Genomic DNA, 9,083 nt, shown 5'->3' with positions numbered 1-9,083 from the left:
ATCCAGAGCCTACACTCCAACCACCTTCTGAATCAGGGCTTGACCTGCCCTCTGGGCCACTCTCCCCTAGCCTGAATTGCCCCAGGGTCAGGCACTGTTCAGCTAGCGGCTGCGGAACCCACTGAAATTATTCCAGCTAGCCAACGTTGGGCCTACTTGTGTTACTCGCTTAGTCACATCCGACTCTTTGCGAGCCCATGAACTGTGTCCCGCCAGGCTCCTCTGTCCATGGGATTCTCCAGGCAAGAATACTGGATCCCTTCTCCAGGGGATCTTCCCAATCCAAGGATCAAACCTGGGTCTCCTGAATGGCAGGCAGATTCCTTACCATCTGAGCCCCCCGGGAAGCCTGCTTACCTGGCCTCAAACCAGCAGCAAAAGCTCACGCCCACATGTAACCCTACTCCCTCTGCCCCGACTGACCCAGGTGCCGCCCTGTGTGGCCCTGCAGTTCGGGCCCTGTCTCCCATTTCTAGGGGACATAAACTTCTTCCTTTGTGAAAGTCATGCTTTGTCTGTGTATCTTACCTTCCCCAATTGAAATAAATCCCAGTTACTCTTTTTTTCTCTCTTTGGCCATGCCAAGTGGCACGCAGAATTTCAGTTTTCTGACCAAAAACCCAGGCCCCCTGCAGTAGAAATGTGGAAAGCTAACCACTGGACCGCCAGGGGGAAGTCCCTCCCAGGTGCCCTTGAAACCGGTTCTGATCCAGTTAAATGATTGCACAAGCACCCTCTTCTCTGGCTGCCTCAATCTCCGTATCTACAAATTAGAAATAACAGCTCCTTTCTGTTGCTGATGAGCTGAAGGTTAACATGGAAATGAAGTGTTACTCACTGGCTCTGGCATATGGGGAATTGGGTGGGTGATTCCGCAGAGCCCCACGGAGGACATGAGGAAGTATGGAAGTAAAAAAAAAAAAAAAGGTGGTGAAATAAATATAAAGATCTTATTTGTTTGTTCATTAATCTTTGGCTGCGCTGGGCCTTTGTCGTTGCGCGCTTTCTGTAGTCGCGGTGAGCGGGGCTACTCTTCACTGTGGAGCTCGAGCTTCTCACTGCGGTGGCTTCTCTTGTTGCGGAGCATGGGCTCCAGGTGCTCAGGCTTCAGGAGTTGCAGCATGTGGGTTTAGTTGCCCCACGGCATGTGGGATTCTCCCCAGACTGGGATGGAGCCCATATCCCCTGCACTGGCAGACAGATTCTTAGCTCCTGGACCACCAGGGAAGTCCTTGAAGAGCTACGTAGACAGGGGGCACTGACTGGCCAGAAAGAGGCATCTGAGATGCGATGTGACCACAGGAAGTGGTCCTCATGCCAAGGCAGTCCTGAACTGGCGACAGAGGGGAGCCCATCCCTGGGAGCCCATCCTGAGATCTACAGCTGACACCTCCTAGCATTCTGGGAGAAGGAGCCCCAGGCCCACAGTTAGGGTATGAGAAGGAGGGGCCCTGGGCTCAACTCTTGGCTCAGGTGCAAATGCCCTGTAGATTCCTTGGTTGTCATTGCTTAGTCCCTAGATCATGTCCAAATCTTTGCAATCTCATGGACGGCAGCACACCAGGCTTTCCTATCCTTCAATATCTTCTGGACTTTGTGCAAACTCATGTTCTTTGTGTCAGTGATGCTATCCAACCATCTTACCCTCTATCGACCCCTTCTCCTCTTGCGCTCAATCTTTCCCAGCATCAGGGTCTTTTCCAATGAATCAGCTCTTCGCATCAAAAGTGGCCAAAGTATTTATTGGAGCTTAGGCTCCAGCATCAGTCCTCCTGGTGAATATTCAAGACTGATTTCCTTTAGGATTGATTGGTTTGATCTCCTTACTGTCCAAGGGACTCTCAAGAGTCTGCTCAAACACCACAGTTCAAAAGCACCAATTCTTTGGTGCTCAGCCTTCTTTATGGTCCAACTCTCACATCTGTACATGACTACTGGAAAATCACAGCTTTGACTATATGGACCTTTGTCAGCAAAGTGATGTCTCTGCTTTTTAGTTCACTGTCCAGGTTTGTCATAGTTTTTCGAGTCCTAACATTCCCAGACATCGCCTTTCTGGGTCTCGGTTTTCTTTTGCCTGGAGTGAATCATAAAATATGCAACTGCCTGTATAGCAGACATGCTGCAGGGCTCAAGGGGGGAATGTGCAAAACCAATGTCTTTGTCATTCTCAAAGTGCCTTACAAATGGGGCCAAACGTCAGGGCCTTGTTGTCAAGCACTCTGCTTTCCGCAGACTTTTCCTCAGGTTTGGAAATTTCCAGATGCTTGACTCAACCTTTCAAATGCAACTGTCTTTCCTGGGTACTGTCTCAGACCTGTAAATGCCCCAGAAACCATCTGCCCACTATCGGTACTTTTACTTTCATGCCACCTCTCAAGTCCACTTTTATGAATTAGGTCTTTCTGACCCCTGGAATATTTATCAACCAGCCACCTAAAAATGGCATAAAGGAGTTAGCCACAGCTTAACTATGCAGCACTCAGAAGATGCCCAGGAAATATTGGATTAGCTGGACTGGTTCTCAAACACCCATCAAAATCCATTAGATTCCTTGACTGGCAAAATCCACCGGGAGGATTTCTTAAAAAAAAAAAAAAAATCATTGCATCTTGGGGCTTCCCTGGTGGTCCAGTGTTATGACCACAGCCCCATTGCAGGGGCCCAGGTTCAATCCCTGGTCGTGTAACTAGATCCCACAGGCTGGAGCTAAGACTGAGTGAAGCCAAAGTAAATAAATACGCTTTTTTAAAAACTCATTGTCTCTTGTAAAAACCTATGACGAAAAAAAAGGTACAAAAGTGTATAACTGAGTCACTTTGCTATAGACCTGAAACTAACACAGCATTATAATCAACTATACTTCCACTTTCTTTTTTAAAAAAATCACTACAACAACAACTAGACTTCAATTTAAAAAAAGGAAAACCGAAACAAGAACTCACGCACTTGAAACTCAGGAGAACAGCAAATGTCTCCTTGTGTCTACAAACTAGAATGGTGACTTTTAGTTTTGGCAATGCCTCGTGGGATCTTAGTTCAAACCCATGCCTTGGCCCTAACCACTGGACCATCAAGAAATTCCCAGAGTGGCGACATTTATAGCAGAATAGAAACACAATTTATAAAATACATGCCTGCATGTTAACATACATCCATACATATGTGCGTGTGTGTGCTCTGTCGTATCCGACTCTTTCAACTCCATGGACTGTAGTGCAGCAGGCTCCTCTGTCCATGGGATTATGCTTATACACACAAACATACATACCCAGGGGATGGATAAGGGCATCCTGGGAAAAAAATCCTTGCACTCTTAAGAGTCACTGCTGATATCATTAGTTATATTCGGTTCAGTTCAGTTCAGTCACTCAGTCGTGTCTGACTCTTTGCAACCCCATGGACTGCAGCACAGCAGGCCTCCCTGTCCATCAAGTTGGTGATGCCATCCAACCATCTCATCCTCTGTCGTCCCCTTCTCCTCCTGCCTTTAATATATCCCAGTATCAAGGTCTTTTCCAATGAGTCAGGTTCTTTGCATCAGGTGGCCAAAGTATTGGAGTTTCAGTTTCAACATCAGTTCTTCCAATGAATATTCAGGACTGATTTCCTTTAGGATGGACTGGGTGGATCTCCTTGCAGTCCAAGGGACTCTCAAGAGTCTTCTCCAACACCACAGTTCAAAAGCATCAATTCTTTGGCACTCAGCTTTCTTTATAGTCCAACTCTCACATCCATACATGACTACTGGAAAAACCATAGCTTTGACTAGAAAGGTCTTTGTTGGCAAAGTAATATCTGCTTTTTAATATGCTGTCTAGGTTGGTCATAACTTTTCTTCCAAGGAGCAAGTGTCTTTTAAGTTCATGGCTGCGGTCTTTTAATTCCACCATCTGCAGTGATTTTGGAGACCCGGAGACCCCCTCTCCCCAAAAAAGTTTCTGACTGTTTCCATTGTTTCCCCATCTATTTGCCATGAAGTGATGGGACTAGATGCCATGATCTTAGTTTTTGAATGTTGAATTTTAAGCCAACTTTTTCTCTCTTCTCTTACACTTTCATTAAGAGGCTCTTTAGTTCTTCACTTTCTGTGAAGTTATATTAAGATGAGGTCATTCTGGAGGAGGGTGGGCCCTTAATCCAATATGACTGGGGTCCTCATAAGAAGAGGAGAAGGGATATAGAGACACACAGGGACAGGGTGGCAAGGTGATGACAGAGGCAGAGACTGGAGCGAAGCAGCTGCCAGCCAAGGAGCACCGAGGATCCCTGGTGGGGAAGAGCAACGAGGGGTCCTCCTAGCAGAGGGCGCAAGGCCTGCTGACACCTTCCCTTTGGACTTGTAGCTTCCAGAACTGAGACTATAAATTTCTGTCGCTTTAAGCTACTGGCTTTGTGGTGCTTTGTTACAGACGCCTTAGGAAACAGATGCAACGTGCCACCGTCCAAAAGGTCAGGCGGAAGTTGCACAGAATCTGAATAGCATACACCCAGTTCACACACCCTTTCCCACCTCCCCGCCTTTGCGCATGCTCTTCCCTCCACCTGGAAAGCCTGTTTCTCCAAATCCATGGCAACGAAATCCTACTAAAGTTTTCAAGGCGTAGCTCAGATGTCTGACCTCTGACACCCGCGCTCCCCAACACCACCACCACTCTTGCGTCTTCCACGCAGGATGCTCGTCTGTTCACGGGGTGTGCCTTCCCCACGGGTCCATGAGCCCACGGAAGCCAGGGAGCTCTCTCATTCCTATCAGCATCCCCACTACCCACAAAAAACCTAGCACAGATATACCCATCAGAAGCAGAATTCAGCTGCATCTGTGATTAAATAGCTTCATCTCAGCTGTAACTCTAATATTTTCCCCACCTGTAAAGAAGGATGTGGAGCGAGTATGACAAAATGTTAACATCTGTCAGCTCTAGAGGGTGAGCACACGGGTGTCAGGTTATTTCCAGTACTTTTCCGAAGATTCAAAATAGTTCGTAACAAAAAGGTTTTCGACCTGAAAAGCCGGAGCTAACAGGCTGTCTTGGGACCCGACCGGTCCATTGGAATATGGTTTACGCTGGGAAAGGCAGTTCTAGTTCCAAGCACGTCGTTTGAACACAATTTTTAGAACTCTGTCTGGGGCAGAGTAAAACGTCTTAAGGACCCACCACGAGCTCCGTTAATTACGCTAGTCTTGTTTTCATCTTTACCAAAGTCCTAGGGGATTATGTGATTATTTCTTTTCAGAAGAGGGAACTTCTGGGATTTGCCCAAGGTTGCACAGCTAATACACTTTGGATCTAGGATTGAAACCAAGTTGATGTTGTTCCAAAGCTATGTAACAGTAGCAGTAATTTTGTCATTGTTTAGTTTTGAAGTTATGTCTAACTCCTTTGCAACCTCATTAACTCTAACCAGCCAGGCTCCTCTGTCCATGGGATTTTTCCAGGGAAGAATGCTGGAGTGGGTTGGCATTTCTTTCTCCAGGGGATCTTCCAGACCCAGGGATCCCACCTGCTTCTCCTGCATTGGCAGGTGAATTCTTTACCACTGAACCACCAGAGAAGCAGTAATTTACACAACCTTAACCCGCTCCAGTGTTCTTGCCTGGAGAATCCCAGGGATGGGGGAGCCTGGTGGGCTGCCATCTATGGGGTTGCACAGAGTCGGACATGACTGAAGCGACTTAGCAGCAGCAGCTCTGTACTGGGACATATTAGCTTATTTCAGCCTCAGAACAACCCTGTGAGAACCCCTGTACACTCTCAGTGGGACTGTAAAAACTGGTGCAGCCTCTATGGTAACCAGTATGGAGGTTCTCTCAGAAAACTAAAAATAGAACTACCATATGACTCAACAATTCCAGTCTTGGGAATGAAAAAAAAAAAAACTCAAACAATAACTCAAATAGATACATTTGCATCTCAATGTTCACAGCAGCACTATTTACAACAGCCAAGATATGGAAGCAACCTAAGTGTCTACCTCAGATAAATGGATAAAGAAGATGTGGTGTAAACATACGATGGAAATATTACTCGGCCATAAAAAGAACAAAATAATGCCATCTGCAGCATCATGGACGGACTTGGAGGGTATTCTGTTAAGTGAAAAAAAAAAGATAAACAAATACTATATGATATCACTTGTATGCATACAGCCGACTCGTTGGAAAAGACCCTGATGCTTGGAAAGATTGAAAGCAGAAGGAGAAGGGGGCGACAGAAGATGAGACAGTTGGATGGCATCACAGATTCAATGGACACAAACTTGGGCAAACTCTGGGAGATAGTGAAGGACAGGAAAGCCTGGCGTGCTGCAGTCCATGGGGCTGCAAAGAGTCGGACACAGCTTGGAGACTGAACAACACAACAACATCACTTATATGTGGAATCTAAAAAAACACAACTTGCGAATATAACCAAAAAAAAAAAGAAGAAGAAGCGGACTCACAGATACAGAGAACAAACTAGTGGTTATCACTGGGGAGGAGAACCAGTTGGGGGTGGGACAATGGAAGGTACAAATTATTGGGTATGAAATAGGCTATAAGAATATATTGTACAACACAGGGAACACAGCCAATAGTTTGCAATAACTGTTAACAGAGTGTAGCCTTTAAAAATCATAAAAAATTTTAAAACAAAAAAGAACAACCTTGAGACAAAGCCTGTTAATATTGTCATCCCATTTTTACGGATGAGAAATATGAGGACAGAGGGTTGTGGCAGTTCCTGGTGGCATTTCCAGTCCTGGAGCCAGGATTGAACTTGCGCTGTCTCGTGCCAGGCGCCCGTATGCCTAGTCCCGTGGCTGTACTCTTTCTCCCTGGGGTCTCTCCCACCATGGAAGAACAGGTTGCTTCCTCCAAGAAAGACCCCCAACACCAGAGATGACATCCTCACACTCCTGGAGAGCTCTGGAGGTCATGGTTCTGCCTCCAAACCCAAGAGGAACAGGCCGAGAGCAGGTCTGGATGGGGGGCAGGGGGATAGATGGGCTAGGCAGGGGGAACGTTTATAGAGCAAAACCACCTGATAAAGAACTATCAGACTTCCAAAAAATAAAGGAAAAAAAGGGGGAGACTCTCCAAGGATCTTTCTCACCTTCCTGCTTGCCTTCCTACCAGCCTTCTTTTCACAAACCTCATAGTGAGCACGGGGCTGGGTTTCACGTCCCACCATGTCCAAAGGCTGAAAACGTGTTAAAGTGATAGGAGCCTGGGACTTCCATAGTGGTACAGCGGATGAGAGTCCGCCGGCCAATCCCTGGTCCAGGAGGTTCCCACACACCACAGAGCAACAGAGTCCGTGCACCACAACTACAGAAGTCCGCATGCCTAGAGCCCAAGCTCGGGAACAAGAGAAGCCAGGGCAATGACAAGCCCTCACACCACAAGGAGAGAGCAGTCCCACTTGCCACAGCTAGAGAAAAGCAGCAACGAAGGCCCAGCACAGCCAAAAATAAATAAATAAATTTTAGAATAAATAAATAAAATGGGGGAGGGGGAGATGGAGAACCACTACACCCCCTGCAGAATGGCTGGAATTTAAAAAAAAAACACAACGGACTTCCCTGGTGGTCCAGCGGCTAAGACTCTGCACTCCCAATGCAGGGGACCCAGGTTCGATCCCAGGTCAGGGAACTAAGAGCTTGCATGCCGCAACTAAGACCTGGTGCAGGCAAATTATTTTTTTTTAATACAATACTCTTTAAAAAGAAAAAGAAAGATTAACGACACCAAGGGCTTACAAAAAGGCAGAGTGACTGGACACTCCCCATTCTGATTGGGGCTGCAGTTACCCAAGGATGCGTGCAGGCTGGCTCTTTACCAGTGCTACCTGGGAAGCCCCTACACAGGTGTACACATATATAAACACTCAGCAGGCTACATACTAAGACGTATACCTTTTGTACACACTGCATGGATGTTACACCTCAATTATCTTTACATTCTATTTAACGCAAAGTTTTTAAAAAGGAAGATGAGTAATATGCCTCAGGGAAAGTTCATAAAAGGCTAGAGGATGAGAATGACTCCAGGACATTCTCAGAGCTATTACAGACCCACTTGCATGGTGCAGAAAGGAGGTAACCAAGAATGAAGGGGGCAGACACGAGGGTGGACAGCAAACGGGGGCCATGGCCGAAGAAGCCCCAGTTGTCACAATTTGGGATTTCTCGAGGGCTTTTCACAAACTGCAAGCTCCTCACCTCTGAGAGCTGCCAATCAGAAAGGGCCCGTCGGGTCTCCGACCATCCAAGCCGCAAGGAAATAATGCCAGGATTGGGGGTCGGTGGCATGAATAGAAGAATGCTGGAGCTGAGGACAGTTGGACGAATGTGGGAGGGGAACCGGGGAGACAGGTGATTCTCTCTGTGGGTTTATCCAACGAGGGTGTCCGTCATGATGCCGAGAAAGGGGAGGACGGGAGAGAGGATGACTCCCGCGGACCAGGCCGGAGGCAGAGGAGCTCCAGGAGGAGCTAATGAACGCCGCTTCCCTCCCATTAAACCAGGGCCTTCCACATAGCGCGTAAAAACCCCACCGGCACTTCCTGGATAGTAACTCTGCTTCGCCTGGTTCATCTCTTCCAAACTGAAGTAGCAGAGCACCCTTTTAATTAACAAGCCGTGTCCCTATTCCGTCGTATGTGTATTTAACTGCTCAACGCACCCTCCAGATGCCTTCAGGAAAAGATGAAAATTTTAAGAAGGTGGGAAGGAGGGCGGGAGGAGAAGCGGATAAAGGATGTCAAATGAACAGGTGCAGGCTTGTTAGTCACGGGGAATGCATGAATCTTTGAAATTAATTTCACTGATGGTTCATTTTTCATTAACGTTTTCCTGAACATAAAAAAAAAAGGAACTTTATTCTTCCTGAACCCCAGGGAACGAAGGCATATTCTTGGAGAGAGGACCAGACTCGAACACTTCACACAGGTTCTCAGAGATGGGGCCCCAGCATCAGGTCAGCGAAGGCCAGGACCCACTGAGAATGGAGGCAGCTGCAGGAAGACCCTGGACCATAAGCTGGAGATAACAGACGTGGCTCCTTCACGCCCCCTGCTGGTAGACAGGCCACGTGTCAT

General features: G+C 47.2%; 1 non-coding gene across 1 annotated transcript; it reads left to right on the top strand.

Moving 5' to 3' along the window:
• Positions 1 to 7,563: 7,563 nt before the first annotated feature.
• TRNAG-CCC (transfer RNA glycine (anticodon CCC)) lies at positions 7,564 to 7,636 on the top strand. Its single transcript has one exon. It is a non-coding gene; the product is annotated as a tRNA-Gly (tRNA).
• The last annotated feature ends 1,447 nt before the right edge of the window (positions 7,637 to 9,083 follow it).

This window comes from Ovis canadensis, chromosome 24 (genome assembly GCF_042477335.2).
Source record: "Ovis canadensis isolate MfBH-ARS-UI-01 breed Bighorn chromosome 24, ARS-UI_OviCan_v2, whole genome shotgun sequence".
NCBI lineage: Eukaryota > Metazoa > Chordata > Mammalia > Artiodactyla > Bovidae > Ovis > Ovis canadensis.
This window is presented reverse-complemented; position numbering and strand designations above follow the sequence as displayed.